The sequence below is a fragment of the Mustela lutreola genome, chromosome 1 (genome assembly GCF_030435805.1).
Source record: "Mustela lutreola isolate mMusLut2 chromosome 1, mMusLut2.pri, whole genome shotgun sequence".
Taxonomy (NCBI): Eukaryota; Metazoa; Chordata; class Mammalia; order Carnivora; family Mustelidae; genus Mustela; species Mustela lutreola.
Window position 1 is genome coordinate 221,938,623 of NC_081290.1, and position 18,009 is coordinate 221,956,631.

An 18,009-nucleotide genomic window follows, 5' to 3' on the forward strand; every position below is an offset into this window, starting at 1 on the left:
TTTCCCTTCAATCTAATCCTAAATCCTGTTTTGAGTTGCTGACCATTTCAACAGTAAAATCAAGGCAAACCACAACTACACAGTCTCCCTGATAGGTTAGAGAGATCCCAACTGCATTTACCAACTGAATACCAAAGATGTTAGTAGTTAATGCCTACAGCAATATCTAAATGCCACAAACTGTGACCATTGAATGAATCAGCACCAGTCAAGATCAACGTGATTGGAAGGCTCACCAAGTTTTCCAGAGTGAACAGGAATCTACGCTTAGCTTGACTTCCTGCCTCTCTCCTGTTCTCTGCCAAAAATCAGCATCTGTATTTCTACTCTCTTACAGCTATTGCCCAACAGCCTCCAATATGTGAGGATATTTACAAATGGATGAGGACAGAGAGACAATAACTAAATTGTTTCACAGCAATTACTATGTTGGGGAGATTATTTATTCTTAGATGCAAGTTGATCACCTTCAGGAGATATCCTTAGCTCATTTTGTTAGCCATGAAAATCAAGAGAATTGTTCATTTAAAAGGTAGACAATGTGTTTTGTTGTTTCCTAGCTTTATAAATCTTGCAGAAAATGTCTTTTCCTTAGATTTCAATCAGGATAAAAAATAAGCTCAGTCTAGCAAATGACTGCTTGAAAATCCAATTAATTGAGTCATTTGGTAAAAATACAATCCATTTTATATTTTACTTATTTTCAATTAAAACACGTGCTATGGACATGCACATTTTTATTTGATGATAAGATAACAACATTAATGGTTGGCAGTATTTTTCAATGTCAAAGTTTGCATATTAACTACTCTCGCATTCACAGAGTATGTTCAAATATATTTGACAATAGTCATTGCCTCATTTGGTAATGGGCTATGCTGTCACGGAAGGACTAAGGTTTTTCCTCACTCTTAAAAGTGCGGATTCAAGTTGTTTTCATTCTTATATGCAAAGCTTTGACTTCACTGGAAAATTCCCTGAGACATTACTGATTCGAGTGGCTAAAAATACTAAACAACGGTGAAGAATCATTTCAAAACTTATACCTTAAAAAGCAAGAAAAGCTAAAATTGTTTTATTTAATTGGCTTCCTGTATTCTCTAAATGTCTATCTTTTTAAAAAATTACCAAAATCAAACATTTTTAAGCTCACTCTACTCATTTATTTAACTTATTTTAGTGGTCATAAAGATTTTTCATGTTTTTCAAGGTAAAACAGTGAAAGCACATAATTTATAAGACAGATTATACAATTTTATGATTAGCAATAATTTGAAATACAGGAAAGTAATTAATTTAAATTTAAAGGAATTTAAAGTCTATTTTTAATGTGTTCAAGTGTAAGACTTGATAACACAAGAGTTATATACCCAGTTACACATTAAAATTGATTGAATCAACTCTAGCAACCACTAAGTGCCAAGACACAAGCATATAATTAATAATAATAGCATTCAAGAGTTTACACGGAACTAGTAGGTGTTTTGATTACTCACTTTATAATTCATATCAAATGAAAAAGTGAAGAAATTACTTGAAATTTATGTTGGCATACTTCGTTTGCTATAATATTTAAGAAAGGAGCTAAGACTTTTCCTAGCACATCAACTTTTAGTTTTATTGAAATGTACACATCACCAGTTTCATTGTGTGAAATAAATCTTGGTAGTCAGAATCATTGATGTCATTGAAATCTTTAAATAAATCTATGATTTAACAATGTGTGTTACAGTTAAAGCTGAGTTCTAGCTAATGTCCAATGTAAAAAAGATTAGTACTTTTATACCTTACTGTTCAGATTTCTTTTTTCCTAAGAATTTTTTTAAACCTGTTTTTATTGCTACTACTGCTAAGGGTAGTGTACATTTGTATAATGTTTTAGAGTTTTCCAAACTGGAACTCTCAACACACAGACCAGGAGGCAGAACTGAACAGCAGTTAAGAGCAAAAGCTTGGCTGCCACACCATCTTGAGTTCATGTCCTAGCGCCACCAGTTGTTAAATTGCTGACCTTGAGAAAATTGTTTAACCTTTAATCTTTATTTTTTTGTTTGAATAACAGTACAACATCTGCCTCATTGTCTTCTTTTTTAATGAGGTTAAAAGAGATAAGGCATAATATGCAAAATATGTTTACCATACCTGGCATATAGTAAATAATAAATACAAATATTTTTGTTCCTCACAGATTTATGCCATTTAATATTCATTTGCTAAAAGAAAACCTCTAAAAACTCTGTGCCATTCAATGTCCCAAGTGGACAGCAGTGTTGACTTCGTCATCCATCTTAGACTCCCCACTTTAGTTGCTCTCTATTGACCTCTTTGGAATCAAATGAAGCTCAACCTTGATGAAACTAACAGGCAGCTTAGCTTTCCCTTGCTAAATTAGTCCTTCAAGTCATACAACCCAAAAATTGAAGAACAGATTAGAAAAATATATATACTATGTAATAGTATATATATGGCACATATATATGTGACATATAATGTATATATATGTATATAATAATAGATTATATTATAATAGACTAGAATAGAGTAATAGAATTAGAAGCACCCAGTATGCTCATCTTAAGACACGAGATTTCGGAGCTTTAGTAAGCATTTTTATGGGTATACTTTTATCTTTCACATCTAGAATCATTGCTTGTGGATATATTTTTTGATTGTCCATTGTTTGGGCTTTTTTGTTTTGTTTTATTTTGTTTTTGGTTTTTTTGCATCTTTAATGCCAAAATATTACGGCAAAGGTAGGAGGAGAGGTTGAAATAAAACTAAAGGATCACCATGATCCAAATGGGCATAGTTCTCACAATCTTTTTTTTTTTTTAATATTTTATCTATTTGACATAGAGAAATCACAACTAGGCAGAGATGCAGGCAGAGAGAGAGCCCAATGCGGGGCTCAATCCCGGGATCCTGGGATCATGACCTGAGCTGAAGGCAGAAGCCCCAACCCACTGAGCCACCCAGGCGCCCCTAGTTCTCATAATCTTAATAAGAAGTGCTTTTATCTTCACGTTTCTGATCTTCTATGCATATTCTACCTCAAAATTCCCAAATCAGAGTCAGTAGGATATAGCGCATGTCCTATTAACATGAAGTAAGGGTATAAGAAACTATAGTTAAGGGTTATATGAATCTGAAACCTTTAAGAAAAATTTGTTCACGAAGAAATTAACAATAACAACTCTGTTCTGTTTGTTTATTCAGTCCATAAATATTTATTGAGTGCCTAATATTTTCTGGGTAAGGAGCATTACAAAGAGAGGTAATTTGGGTGATACCTGTTTGATTCCTGCTCTAGGAAGAAGAAATCTGAATTAAGACAGGACCAACAGATCAGGATACATGCAAAAAGAGAGTTATCCACCTTAGCAAGAACCTGTTCATCCTAGGACCTTTTATTTGAATGTATCTCTATCCCTCTTAGATCTCTTTTGACCCTAGTTTTGCCCCTACTCATATTTAAACTTCATGGTGTAAGAAAGAACGAGCATTCGAATTTATCTTTGATAATAGGGTCTGAATTCACCTGACTTCACTTGTCGAGTTTGTTGTTGTTGTTTTTTAAGATTTTATTTATTCACTTAACAGAGATCACAAGTAGGCAGAGAGGCAGGCAGAGAGAAAGGCAGAAGCAGGTTCCCTGCTGAGCAGAGATTCCCAATGCAGTGGCTTGATTCCAGGACCCCAGGATCAAGACCCAAGCTGAAGGCAGAGGCTTTAACCCACTGAGCCACGAAGGCACCCCATTTTTTTTTCTCTTTTCCATTACTCTTAAAACACTTAAAGCACTTCTCACATTAAAAAAAAAAAAAAAAGTGGGGTATCTGGATGGCCTCTGTCTTTGGCTCAGGTCACAATCCCAGGATCCTGAGATCAAGCCCCAAAGCACTGGGCTCCCTGCTCAGTGGGTAGCCTGCTTCTGCCTCTCCCCTTGGCAGTCCTCCTGATTGTGCTCACTCTCTCTGTGTCAAATAAATAAATAAAATCTTTAAAAACAAACAAACAAATAAATATTTTTTTTAAAGCTCTGATCACATTGTGTTGCTGTTTGTCTAATTTTCTCCCACGTACTTACAAAAAGTATTTGATGATTCTTTGGAGATGAAGAATGTTCTAGAGCAGTGATTAAACCAAATCCTTATTAAATCTCCATCTGCCCACAGCTGCCTAAAAATGGACTGAACCTACAACTCTAAAAGATACAAACTAGTTGTGTCAGTCATTGAGATATATTTACAGTTTCTATACCTTTGGAGTTTTTCAGCCAATGCCAGCAGAATTCCAAATGTATAGACATTATTAATTAAATTTCATATTATGTACATGTAAACCCTGATAAAGTTAAAAACTCACACTTAACCAAGTATTGAGTAAGTGAAGAGGATTCACTAAGAAGGTAATATAAGAGTAAAGTACTAGAACCCAGATCTATAATCTCATTTTCCTTCATGGGATAAGCCCAATTTTAATGATGAATGACAATATTTTAAGAGAGCTTGAGAAATAAAATACAAGTCAATGTGAGTGACAGATGATCTCAGAGTTTTGTGTCTGATAGTTCATTTTATATTCTAGTTTTTATCATTCTTTGTATATTAATAATATATAAAGTCTATATAAATATAAGTGATTTACAGTTTATAAGGAAGTATTATCACATTAGACATTCATTACCATCTTGAGAAGGGCACACAAAGGAAATGGATATTCTTTGAATATTAGTATTTACACTGCACTGTGTGGTTTCTTCTCATAAATTATCATAATTAATTTTCATTGTCATGTTATGAGGTAACCATTATGCCCCTGATAAAACTGATGTTGAGAGTAGCTAAACATCTTGTTACAAAGTCACACAGTTTTTACTGATAGAACCAAGGTTTGTGCCAGTAATCTGGTACATCACACAAAAGGCATGGCATGTATTATTATAGCCATCTTATGTATTAGGAAGCAGACCTATTGAGAGTAAGTGAATTGTTCTAAAAATCCATTTGTTATTTTATCATGGCATGTCTTTTTTTCTAGTTTTATGAGCTGTAACTGACACATATCGCTGTAAAAATTTAAGGTTTGCAGCATAATGGTTTAAGGCAAACATACTGTGAAATGATTACTGCAGGAAGTTTAGTTAACATCCATCATCTTATTTAGATAAAGAAAAAACAAACAAACAAACAAAAAACCTTGTTTTCCCTTGTGATGAAAACTTAGGATATGCTCTCTTAAGAGCTTTTCCTATATATCATACAATAATGTTAACTATAATCACCATGGTGTACATTACATTACATCCCTTGTACTTAATTATCTTGGAACTGTAAGTTTTTAACTTTTGATCACCTTCCTCCAATTAACCCTCCATCAAACCCCCTGCCTCTGGTAACCATAAATCTATATCTTTTTCTATGTGTTTTGTTTTTTCAGATTCCACATAAAAGTAAGATAACATGGTATTTGTCTTTCTCTAACTTATTTCACCTAGCATAATATCCTCAAGGTTTTTCATGTTGTTGCAAATGACAGAATTTCACCATTTTTGCATGGTTGAATAATATTTAATGGCTATATAATATTCCATTTAATATATATAATATATATATCCACTATATTATCACTATATATACCACCAGTTCTTTAGTTATTCACCATCACTAACCACTTAGATTGTTTCCATATCTTAGCTAATTTTAAATAATGCTGCTATGAACATGGGGGTGGCAGCTATCTTTTTGAGTTAGTGTTTTTATGGGCATATTCCCAGAAGTGGAATTATTGGATGAAATGATAGTTCTTTTTTTTTTTTTTTTTGAGGATTCTCCTTACTATTTTTCATACTATCTGTACCAATTTAAAATCCTACCAAGAGCGTACAGAGATTCCCTTTGCTCCACATCCTTGTGAGCATTTGTTATCTCTTGTCTTTTGGTGATGGCCATTCTAAAAGGTATGAGATGATACCTTATTGTGGTTTTAGTTTGCATTTCCCTAAGAACCGATGTGGAGTATCCTTTCATATATATCTTCTTGGTCATCAGTATATCTTCTTTGGGAAAATGTTTATGCAGGTCTTTTACCCATTTTTAATTAGATTGGATTTATCTCTAGGATCTCAATTCTGTTCCATTAATTTGTTTTTCTGTTTTTATGCCAGTACCATACTGTTTAATTACTACAACTGTAGAGAATAGCTTGAAATCAGGAAGCATGATGCCTCTTGGTTTGCTCTTCTCCTTAAAGAGATTCAAATATATAACAGGATTTTTCTGTGAAGATTAAATCTATTTGCATGAAAGTATAAGATTAAAAGCAAAGGCACATGCTGCATGCTTTGTACAACTGGATATGTAACACAGAGTAGATTGTTGTAAAGAGTAGAGGACTTGATATAAGAGATACTTAGCTTCAGTGAAACAGATTTTATGACAAAGTAAAGGTACTCTAGTTCAATTGTTGTATAATTGAAGATGTTAGCACTTGTCATATATAATGTAATAAGGCAAACTCTGTTACTCAGTGGTTCCAAAGATTTTTTTTTTTTTTGGCACATCTGAAATCATACAATAAACACTGGAAATACTGATGAGCCACTTTTTAAATCTGAGTGATAGGAAGCCCTTTATTGTTTCATAGTGAGCAAAATGTCCTTGCAAAAAGAGGTACTTGTGTAATTATTTCAATTACATAACTCTTACTCTTTCCTAGGACCCAAGCTGAATCTAGATTTTCCAATTATCTCTTTTACAAAGAGCCCCCTAAGGATGATCAAATGCAATAGTGAAGCCAGACATTGGCTGAAAATGTCCATTTGAAATCTTTGGTGAATTATGATATGCTTATAAATGAATTTATAAATTTAGGGTTGGCTCTTTAGATTCTTAGCAGGCTACAAATGCCTGTTGATGTTAAATTTTATAATTCAAAGTTTGGTTTTATGAGTAGGTTGTGACAAACAGGGAATGGGAAGAGGGAACAAGAAAAAAGCTAATATGTTTCAAACTAGATCATAAACACAAGATTAAGAAAAAAAGCTTCCCCAAAATACATTTTAATGAGTGATAACTGAACATAGTAAAGAAAAAAAAGACCAAAATCTGGCAAGAAAACAAATTAACAGTTTATCCTAAAAAACAGAACATCCCCCAACCACTTAGAATATAGTTGAACGTATTTTCAAGCAACAGCTGTGACTAAAGAGGAAAATTCAGGAGAGATCAAACTTATACATGTCATTCAGGAATTGAAACTCCTCAAAGACTTTCCATTACTGCGAATACAGTGTCCAGAATTTTTTTTCTTTTTTTTTCTTTTTTTTTTTTTTTTGAGAGAAAAAGATGGAGAGAGAGCGCACAAGAGAGCCGGGGGGAGGGACAGAGGGCAGACTCTCTGCAGAGCGTGGAGTCCATCTCAGGACCCACAAGATCCTGAGCTGAGTTGAAATCAAGAGTCCAACATTTAAACCAGCTGAGCCCCCAGACACACACTCCCCCAGGGTCCAGACATCTTAACACAGCACCTCTGATCCTGTATAGGTCTCTGTCTCACCAGGGTCTCTTCTCAGTATCTTCTCCTAACCCATTTGCTCCTTTGACTGTAATGATCAGAGCTGCATGTACTTTTCTATAAGCTACTCCCTCCCTCTGGTTAGAGTTCCTCTCACTGCCTCTCTTCTTCCAGCCATTTAACAGGACTCAGCTCAGCTACCATTGTCCCCAAAAAGTTTTCCCTGACTTTACTATCTGCCATTCCTCTAAAGCACTGGCTTATGCTCTGTTTATTTGTCATTCCTTCCATCCTGGTCTGTGAGCTCCTTGGGGATGGGAACTGTGTGCTCTTCATAGTTATCTTTCCCAGTGCCAGTGTCCTGAGTTGAATTGGGTCCTAAAAGATTTTGAAATCTTAGCTGCCAGTACCTGGGAATATGACCTTAACAGAAAATCGGGTTTTTGATGATGATCAAGTTGAAATGAGGTCATTATGGTGGGCCCCCATCCAATATAACTAATATCCTTATAAAAAGAGGAAAGTTGTACACAGAGACATACACACACGGGAAACATCATATGAAGAAGAAGACAGATTTAGGGAATGTATCCACCAACAAACCACCAGTAGCTAGGAGAGAGCCAGGAAGCAGATTTTTCTCCATAGCCCTCAAGAGGAATTGCCCCTGCTGATGCCTTGATCTTCACTTCCGGCCTGCAGCGTTGTCAGACAATAAATATCTGTTAAGTCACACAGTGTGTACCACTTCTTTCCGGCAGCCCTAGAAAACTCAAACAGGTTGGAAATGAATTTTTTCAGTTCAGAATGAATGAAATAACTCACCAGTTTATTTTATCAGCCTGAACCCTTTCCTGCATAGTTTATTATTTTTATGGAAAAAAGGATTCAGTGATCTTTATTTAATTCACTAATTGATTTTATTTTTTTAAGGTTGCTTTTTTTAAAGGATTTTATTTATTTACTTACTTATTTGAGAGTGAGAGAGAGCATGAGAGGGAAGAAGGTCATAAGGAGAAGCAGAGTCCCCATGGAGCTGGGAGCCCAGTGTGGGACTTGATTCCGGGACTCCAGGATCATGACCTGAGCTGAAGGCAGTCGCTCAACCAACTGAGCCACCCAGGTGCCCTCACTAATTGATTTTAAACATTAGCTTTGGAGTATCTACTTTATTTATAACATGCCTGGAAAAATATAAACAAAAGCAATATTATTCTCTCTACCATCAAAATGGTAACAACTGTCAACATGTGGGTGGGAAATGAAAATTTTTTTACACCAGAGCTGACAGGTGGTAAGTACTACAGCACTTGCTTATGGCAGATACCTTCTCTGGTTGTTTGGTGTCCATGTTACATCAGCTATTCACTGTTAAAAATATCAAAGCTTACAGAGTGCCTGGATTAAGCATCTGCCTTTGGCTCAGGTCATGATTCCAGGGTCCTGGGATTAAACCTTACTTCTGACTACCTCCTCAGCAGGAAACCTGCTTTTCCCCTCTCCTCCCTGCCCCTGCTCTTCATTACTACCTCTGTCTCTCTCTCTAAAATAAATAAATAAAATCTTTAAAAAATAATAATAAAATCGGGTGCCTGGGTGGCTCAGTGGGTTAAAGCCTCTGCCTTCAGCTCTGGTCATGATCTCAGGGTCCTGGGATTGAGCTCCACATCGGGCTTTCTGCTCAGGAGGGAGCCTGCTTCCCCCTCTCTCTGCCTGCCTCTCTGCCTTCTTGTGATCTCTGTCAAATAAATACATAAAATCTTCAAAAAAATTAAAATAAAATAAAAACAAAAATAATAATAGTAATAATAATAATAATAATAAAATAAATGTAAAAACTTCCTATAAATAACTATAATTCAATGTGGAAAGTAATGTGTCATTGGAAGATAATATTATCTATGGTCATGGAGAGAGCTTACTTTTAATTTAAAGGAGTGGGGATTAGGAAGGACTTTGCAGAGAAAGGGCTACTGGATAAAAGACTTCATGGATGGAAATATAAGACCCACCCAGTTATCCTTCAGATTTTTCAGTCTGCTTTCCCCAGCAACAGCCCTGCCAGCTGGGACACTCCCATCAATCTTCAACATGCGAGATAATTTTCACAGCTCTTAAATAATCTGTTATTCTGGTGACTTTTATTCAGAAGTCAATGTTAATGACCTTGGTTTGCAGTGGCAGCTAGAATTAACCTGGGAAAACCACCCAGACAGATATAGTTGATAGGCTGAGGTAATGCCCCTAACATTTAGGTTGTATTTCAATGATGGGAGCATGAGGATATTCCATTTCAAGTACAATAAAACAGACTGTAAACCAGTAAGAAAGCATCTAATTGCATTCTGTCATACCATCCCATGAGCAGTCAGCTGTGATCGGAGCAGGTTATTTCATCTGTAAGGATGAAAGCAGGTTAGTGCTGATCATTCTTGGAGTTAATAAAGAGTAAATATGTCTCTCATTTTTATTTTTTTCCATTGTTCCTTTAAACATAATAAACACAGATGTACTCTCCATTAATTCTTTAGCATACGACATGGTTGTTAGCATGCTAAAAATACTCAATATGAATTATTCTGGTACCTCTTTTTTTCTTGAGCTAAAGCTGTTAATGTGAGAAGCTTTACATTTAAAATTATGCCTATGCCATGTAATCATTGGTCTTTGAACAATTCAGTCATTAAACGATTTATTGTGCAATTACTATATGCCAGCCCTATGCTCAACATGGTCTACTTTATATAATTCTTGCTTTCTAGGATCATATAATTTAGTTGGAGAGAGAAGATCAATGCACAAAAAAAGATTATTTTGTAAAGTTATTTAATCTAACTGCTTACACTTTCTGTGCTTATATTCAGACTGCTAAGAATTGCTAAAGGAAAAAATATATGTATTAAAATAGTGCGATCATTAATTCATAGTAACTCAACCCTAACAAGACAATCAGCAGTTCCTTGCCACTTTTCTGTATTTCTCTAATCAATTGTTCCTTCTATTTTCTAGAAGAGCCATTTCAAATTTCTGTACTTTCTTCAAATCTCTAACCTCACTCCCTCCTTCTTGACTAATAAACCCCAATTTCTCATTATCAGAGTAAATTGAAGATGAAAACTCCTTTAGTGTCCTGCCTTTAAACCTATAATCTTAACCTTTACATCATCCTTTTCTTCTTCCCTTCTAATTCAGTGGAGAAGTGCCCTGTTTTCTCTAGTCATTAATTTATCCCAAACTATTTATTAAGTTCAGTTTAGGTGCTGAGCATACATTGGTGAGAACAAAAGTTACAGTTTCTCCCCAGAGCTTGTATTTTGCCCAAGACTACTTTTGCTCTCACCTGAACTATTTTCAGTATCTCAAATAGGCCATATTTTCATGTTTCCCTCTGCAGAGATGTTCTCTCCCCCAAATCTTTTTTTTTTTTTTTTTTTTTTTTTTAACCCTGGGTCACTTTCATCTTCCAGGTCTCAGAACCTACAATTAGTCTTCTCTGACACCCCTCCCCAACCCAAGATAAGCAACCCACCTCTGAGTGCCTACAGGCCTTGTTCCTCTCCTATCAACACTTAAACCGCTGAGCTTTTATTGTCTCTTTTCTTGTTCAACCCTCCACTAGAAAAGAACCATAGATCTCTGATTGACTCATGTGACCCCCATGTTTGGACTAGTGCTTGGCACATGAGAAATCAATAAGTGTGTGTTGAATGAGTTAGCTCATTCTGTTTAAATGGAAGTGGAAAGGCTGATATAGATAACTGGTTCTACTGGAGTTCGGCTTAGAAATGAACTACCGTAATGGGTTTGAGTTGTCAAAGACTTGAGTGTTCTTGAAAATTAAGGTTGGAAAGGCATTCCAGATGTGGGGAAGAGGCTTAACAATAAAAACAAACAAACAAACAAACAAACAAACACTACAGGAAGATCAGCTTGCATGGGGGGAAGCTTAGTAGCCGAGAAGTAAGAAATAGTAAGAAAAGGGTATATAGAATTCTTATAGAAAATAACCAGTAATGAATAATTTCAAATAACAGAGAAACATGATGAACATAGAATTTCAGGGAAAAAAATAACCTGGAATATATTTGCCAAACAGATTGGAGAATCAGGTAGGGAAAAATGGGAATCAGGGAATGTGGTCATGAGACTTCATGATTAGCTAAACACTTGATTTACTGAAATAGTCATAGAGAGGGAGTTTTACATTGACATTTATATTTATATTCACAGTGGCTTCTGATAAAACATAATAACAACTACTATATTAAACTTTATTACAAAAAAAAAAATCTTCCGATAACTCTCTGCCAGATATCATAAGAATCCCTAGGATCTGGTGGTGAATAAGTATGATGCCAAACATTAAAGAGCTTCTAGTTTAATCTGAAATATTAATCTCATTAGAAAACACAGAAGATAGGAAAGGAGGCCAGTTTCGAAGGGAGGTTATAAGTGCATTTTTTCAAGCTTTTGAGTTGAAGGTGACAAATCAGCTCCCAGCAGTGATGGAGATAGTACAGGAAGTGTAGATACTTATCAACTTAGCAGTGATAATTGAAACAAGAAATGGATTCTCCATGAGAAAGAGATTATAGATAGAATAAGATTCTGTGGAGTACGTTTTGGAGAATAACTCTTATTCTAGAGAAATGGCCATCAAAGTTAGCATGCAGCCCTGGGGTTTCTGGTTTAGGATATCTGCCATGGGCCCCAAATTTTATAAATCCAACAAGCTCCCACATATTAATACCACTGGTGTGAGGATCTCATTCTGGGAATCAGTGTTTTAGAGCCATTAAACAAAGTTAAATAAAACAAAAAAAGTAGCAAGAGAAATAAAAAAGAAACAGGGCAGTCTAATGTGTGTGTAACAATGAAAAAGCAGTAGTAATGCTCTACGTAATACAGAAAGAGCAAAGGCCCATCAGAATTTTGCAGGCCTTTTTTTTTCTTTTTTTTTAATTTTAAGATCATATTTATTTATTTATTTGTTTGACACAGAGAGAGAGTGAGAGAGAGAGAACATAAGCAGGGCGAGTGGAAGAGGGAGAAGGAAGCTTCCTGCTGAGAAGGGAGCCCAACTCAGGCCTCAATCCCAGGGCTCTGAGAGCATGACTTGAGCTGAAGGCAGACGCATAATGACTGAGCCACCCAGGTGGAAATTCTGGATGACTGGCTAGGCTCTTTGCCTGCTGGAAATGGTACATAGTTACCTCACTCACGTTCATTGTAGGAGAGGACAACCTACATACATTTGTACATCCATACATGCATACATACATACAAAAGAGTTCCATTGCAAAGAACAAGAGACAAATAGGCAAACGCTCCGACTATAAAGACTGGATGCTGTATTAGTTTACTGTGGCTGCTGTAACAAATGACCACAAACTGTGCGGCTTGAAAAAACAGAAATTTATCCTCTCAAAGTTCTGGAGCCTGGAAGTCTGGTGTCAGCAAGATTTATCCTTTCAGAGAGCTCTGAGTGTTTGTTTCATGTCTCTCTTTTAATGTTTGGCAGTTGCTGGCAATCCTTGGCATTTTTTGGTTTCTAACTGCATCACCACAACCTCTGCCTTTGTTGTCACCTGCACTATTCCCCGTGTGCCTGTGTTTCTATGCCTAAATTTTCTCTTCTTACTAGAAAAGTATATTCAGAATAATCCCATCTTAAATTGTATCTTCAAAGACCCTGTTTCCAAATAAAGTCACATTCAAAGGCACGAGAGCTTAGGAGCTTAGCAAATCTTTTGATGGAACATAACTGAACTGAGCAGATGCCACGTGAAATTGTGGTATATGGAGCAAGATGGGTTAAGATTGAGAAAGGTGTGTGGGATGAGAAGATAGTAATGTGAAATGGTATAAAGGAAAACCACTAAATTGGAGTTGGGAAGACAGAAGGGGAGCTCCCTCATTCCCTATCTGTTACCATCAATTGCAGACCCAATAGGAAAGACATACCTTGCGAGTCCTTAGGACTTCGGCTATTACTTTACCACCCCAGTAGAAGCAATAAATGTTTCCCTCTTCACCCTGACAACAACCCAGCCAATGAGAGACTTGCAATTCAGCCAGCAAAAAGCCACTATACTCCCAGTTTACTGGAGTAGACTTTTTGTTTATAACAGCCCTTCCAACTTTCTCTTTTCCTCCATAAAAGAGTGCTTCTCTTCTTTGCTGTCCAGTATTGCCTATAATTTTACTATAGCTTGCTTGTTCCAAATTGTAATTTTCTTCTGTTGCCAAGTAAGCTCAGTTTTTGCTGATAAAATGACTGGCAGTCTTATTTTTAAGGTTAACATTAACCATAGGTAACTGTTTAAAAGCTTCAGCTCTTAACAGAGAAGAGGCTGGGACAAGTTCAAAAAAAGATATTTTCAGGATAGGACAGAGGCATGGTCAAAGCCAGAGAAGAAAAGCACTGCAGGTAAGAGATTTACTATTTTAGAGAGGGAAGAAAAGAAATAATGAGTGAAGTTCTGGAGTGGAAGGGAAGGTTTAGGCTTAGAAAAAAATGAATGAAGAAAGCAATAAGACATAGGGACTTTTTACAATAATAGTCATTAAAGTGATGTGTTAGAAGAATGAGTGGATATTATGAGGTACATTGAGAAAAAGTTTGGAACATTGTGATAAGTTAATTGGGTGATCTGGGAGACATTTTTTTTCTTTTTTTAAAAGATTTATTTATTTGAGAGAGAGAGTAGGGGGAGGAGCAGAGAGAGAGTCCCAAGCAAACTCTGTGTGGAGTACAGAGCCCAATTTGGGGCTCCATCCTACCCATCACACCCTGACCAGGACTAGAGAGGAAACCTAGTGAATCGCTCAGAAGTCTGCATTACCCAGGTGCCACCATGAGAGAGTTTTAGGATTGCGCATGCTTAGCTAGGGCTGTGGGAAATTTTTTTTTTTTTTTTTAGATTTTATTTATTTAGTTAGTTAGAGAGCACACATGTGCATGTGAGGGGGGTGGGGGGCAGAGGTCAAGGGATCATCTCCCGCGGACTCCATGCTGAGTGGAGAACCGCCTCAGGGCTCAAACTCCTGACCCTGAGGTAAGACTTGAGCCAGAAGCAAGAGTGGGATCCCTGACTGACTGAGCCACCTAGGCACGCCCCCATGCCATGGGAATTTTAAAATGAACCCCTTCAATAAACCCCAAACTTTGTCTTTTGGACCCAGGGAGAATCCAGAGAGTAAGTAAATAAAGTTTTGGCTTTTAATTAACCATACCAACAGTGCCCCGTGAGATTAATTAGTCTTTCAAATTAAAACGAAAAGTGCATTTCTGGTGTTTTTTAAGCAAAGTTTTCTGTCTGGAGAGGAAGAGATGTCAGTCAGCTCTCTGTGTGGGCCAGACTCACAGGTAAAGTTTTGTGTGTTGTTTTTTTAACTGAATCATATTTACATGAGGTTAAATTGCCTGCACCAGTGGGTGTTTTCTAAAACAGGGCTGGCCAGGGGTTGGGCTGGATTCTGGTTCCTGTAGTAAAAACATGTAGTCAGAGTGTAGAGAATACCACTAGTGTTTTCTGTAAAGCATAAAACGCCTTACCTCACGGATCCTAGATCAATTCTGACAGAAGCAGCCTGCTTAATAATAACGAATTGTTTGGAGAAGCCCCAAATGTGTTCTCTTAGGAAAGTCACATAAAATGTAATTGAACCATTATTGAATGGTTATAAGACATCATGGGGCTTTGTTCTTTACACCCACAAAAAATATATGGGAACACTGTAATCATACGACTCTTTTAAGCATTTGAGTTTTTATTCTGAGCTTCTCGAGCACAATATCAGTCTATGCTGCCAAGATTTTTTGCTTTTATTTCCCCACCTCTCTGTAACACCTTCTCCTCACCATAGGCAAGCAACAAGGGGAAAGGGTGAACTGTGAACTGTTCCTTCTCCTGTTCTATTTTATAGGATGAAGAAAAGGTTTTGTGTGGAAAAAGTTATAAGGTTTTAACAAGGTTCAGATATTCCTTTCCTTATGCCTGCATGTTCTGTGTTTACCTGAGAAATTTCAGTTTGCGGAGATGCAAGAAATACAGAAAAAGGAACCCAGCTTTGTGCAATAGAGCTAATCCTGAAATTGTTTTTAATTGCTTCAGGAATTAGGTGTTTAATTTTCACCTGTTTTTTTGTTTTGTTTTGTTTTTTTGTTTTTTTCTTACTAGGTTACCGAAACAGCCACTGATTTTACTTCCCTTTGCAATTTTAGTATTTATATTTTTCTGTGTCAGCTTTGTTTCTTACTGGTACTGCATAGACATGTTTAGGACTATTCTTAATAGTCAACATTCTACAGTAGGTTGTATTAGGGTCAGTGTTTTGCTGAGACCCACCAACTCTTTTCACTGTGTTTTATAATTGATTAGTCCACCATCACCTGATGGTCCAGAGCCCTTTCTTCCTCCCACCCCCACCCCAAGGCCTCTTTTCTCTTCTCTTTTCTTCTCTTCTCTTCTTTTCTTTTCTTTTTAAGATTATTTATTTGAGAGAAAGCAAGAGAGCAGGCCAGGCAGAGGGGGAACAGGCAGAGAGAGAAAGATAAGCAGACTCCCTGCTGAGCTGAGTTTGGAAGGAGGGGGCAGAGAGCTCACCAAGCCATTTCTTATTCATAAACACTTCTTTTCAAAATGATGATCAGTTCTCTAAATTAGTCACTTCCATAAAAGCAGTGTTTTTGTTATTTGTAAGGCTTCTTACCTTTAAATCATAATACTCATCGTATTTATCCCATTGAGGACCATTCTGGCTTGTCATAAGTACATGTTTTGAGTTTTTGCCAAGCATTTCTGTCTGAATTTCCAGCCTGATGAAGCTGGGATTTTATGAGCATCGTGTAATGTACGTCAGGGCAGCTGACTCTTCAGTCTTTTAGTCACGAGGAATCCGGAGGATGTGTTGGTTTGAAAGGTGCTTTCCCTGTTATCGATTCTAGCTTAAACTTCAAGACTCAGCCCAAGTGCTAAACCTTCTGTTGATTCTTCTCCTCAGAGGAAGTCATGCTCCCCTCTAGGCTGACATAACATTATAGGACTCATTCTAGCGGGTTAAATCATGTCAAGGTGTTTAGGTATCGGTTTCTCAAGACAGCTTGAGAGCTTACTGACAGCAGAGAATTCTTACTTATCAAGCATCTGGTATGTGCTAATTACTATAGAACATGGATATACGTACTCCCTTATCCCAGATGAGACAATTGTGGCTCCAAATGACAGAGTCAGTAGATGGAGGAACCAGGACATGAAGCTGACTCTGCTTTAGCCCCGTTGCTGCCCAGTGGTTGGCATAATCTCTGCGTAGACTGAGGACAGAGATCAGAGTTGACCCAAGGCCAGTAATGCCTCATCCAGTTAGTCACTCCAACTAACAGTGCTCACTTTTTCAGCAGCCCCTCATTCATTAAACCTCAAGCTTCCTCTTTAAGGAGAAGTTTTCTCAGAGATCTGTGACTTTCTCCATCCTCTTGAATTCATTTGTTCATTCATTGTTCATTCATCCCTTGAATAATTAGGTCGTTATATGACGGCTTTGTTCTGTTGCTCAGCAGAAAATGATGCATATCCCTGGTATCATGGACTTCATATTTTCATATGAAAATATGAAATGATATGAAAATATGACTCCATATTTTCATATCATGTTTATTGTCTCTTCAAAGAGACAATAAAAAATAAAATACATGAGTGACTTATATGTTAAGAGAAAATAAGTGCTAAGGTAAAATGAAAAGTAGCTTGAGATAAGGAAGTGGGATGTATGGTTAGGAGCCAGTGTTTAAAAGGAAGTCAGACTCAGGCTCCTAGAGAAATTAAGATTTGAACAAAACCCTGAAGGATAGAAATTCCAGATAGAGGAAACAGCTAGATTAAATGCCCTAAGGTAGGAGTATGTCCACTGTGTTCTAGAAGTATCAAGACTGCAGCTGTGTCTCAAATGGAATGAAGAGGGGGAATATTACATAATAAGGGAATAGAGTGGTCCTAGAATGTATGCAGCCCACCGCTGCTTTAACAAAATATATCCGGAGAATACCCAGTGCCTCCAAACTAATCATTCTGGATTGCCCACATTTGTCTTCATTGGGTAGTCTTCCCAAAATCAATGGCCCTGTCTGGGCTTAGAACATTGCCTCAGCCAGGTTCAACCACACTCCCTTGTATTTCTGTAGTGTTTTGGTCAATTCTTGTACATTATATTGACCACAGTTGACAACAACTGGTTATATGATTCATAATAGGTGCTCAAGAGATGTTCATTGAATGGATGGATGCATGAGTGAATCAATGAATGAGAACAGATTTAGTCTTAAAACACAGATGGATGCTCCCACCTATAAATAAATTTGTGTTCTAGCTGTAGAGATAAGCTACATATTTACTTATATTAAATGAAACTTCTGGAATATGGCTGAGTGTTGATTAAATGCTGATTACTTTTCAACGTATCCATGTTCCATCCAAGAGAAATCAGGGACAATTT

General features: G+C 36.7%; 1 protein-coding gene across 20 annotated transcripts in view; it reads left to right on the forward strand.

Annotated features, from left to right (window-relative positions):
- The window catches only part of DLG2 (discs large MAGUK scaffold protein 2), a 1,588,988-nt gene that overhangs the window by 1,072,220 nt on the left and 498,759 nt on the right, over positions 1-18,009 (forward strand). The window contains exon 1 of one of the 20 annotated variants that reach the window (XM_059187647.1): positions 13,919-13,945. The exons of the other annotated variants lie outside the window; for them this stretch is intronic. The gene's annotated coding sequence lies outside the window, so the exon portion shown is untranslated. Of the gene's footprint in view, positions 1-13,918; positions 13,946-18,009 lie in introns of those variants that run through there. 20 annotated transcript variants of the gene reach the window in all.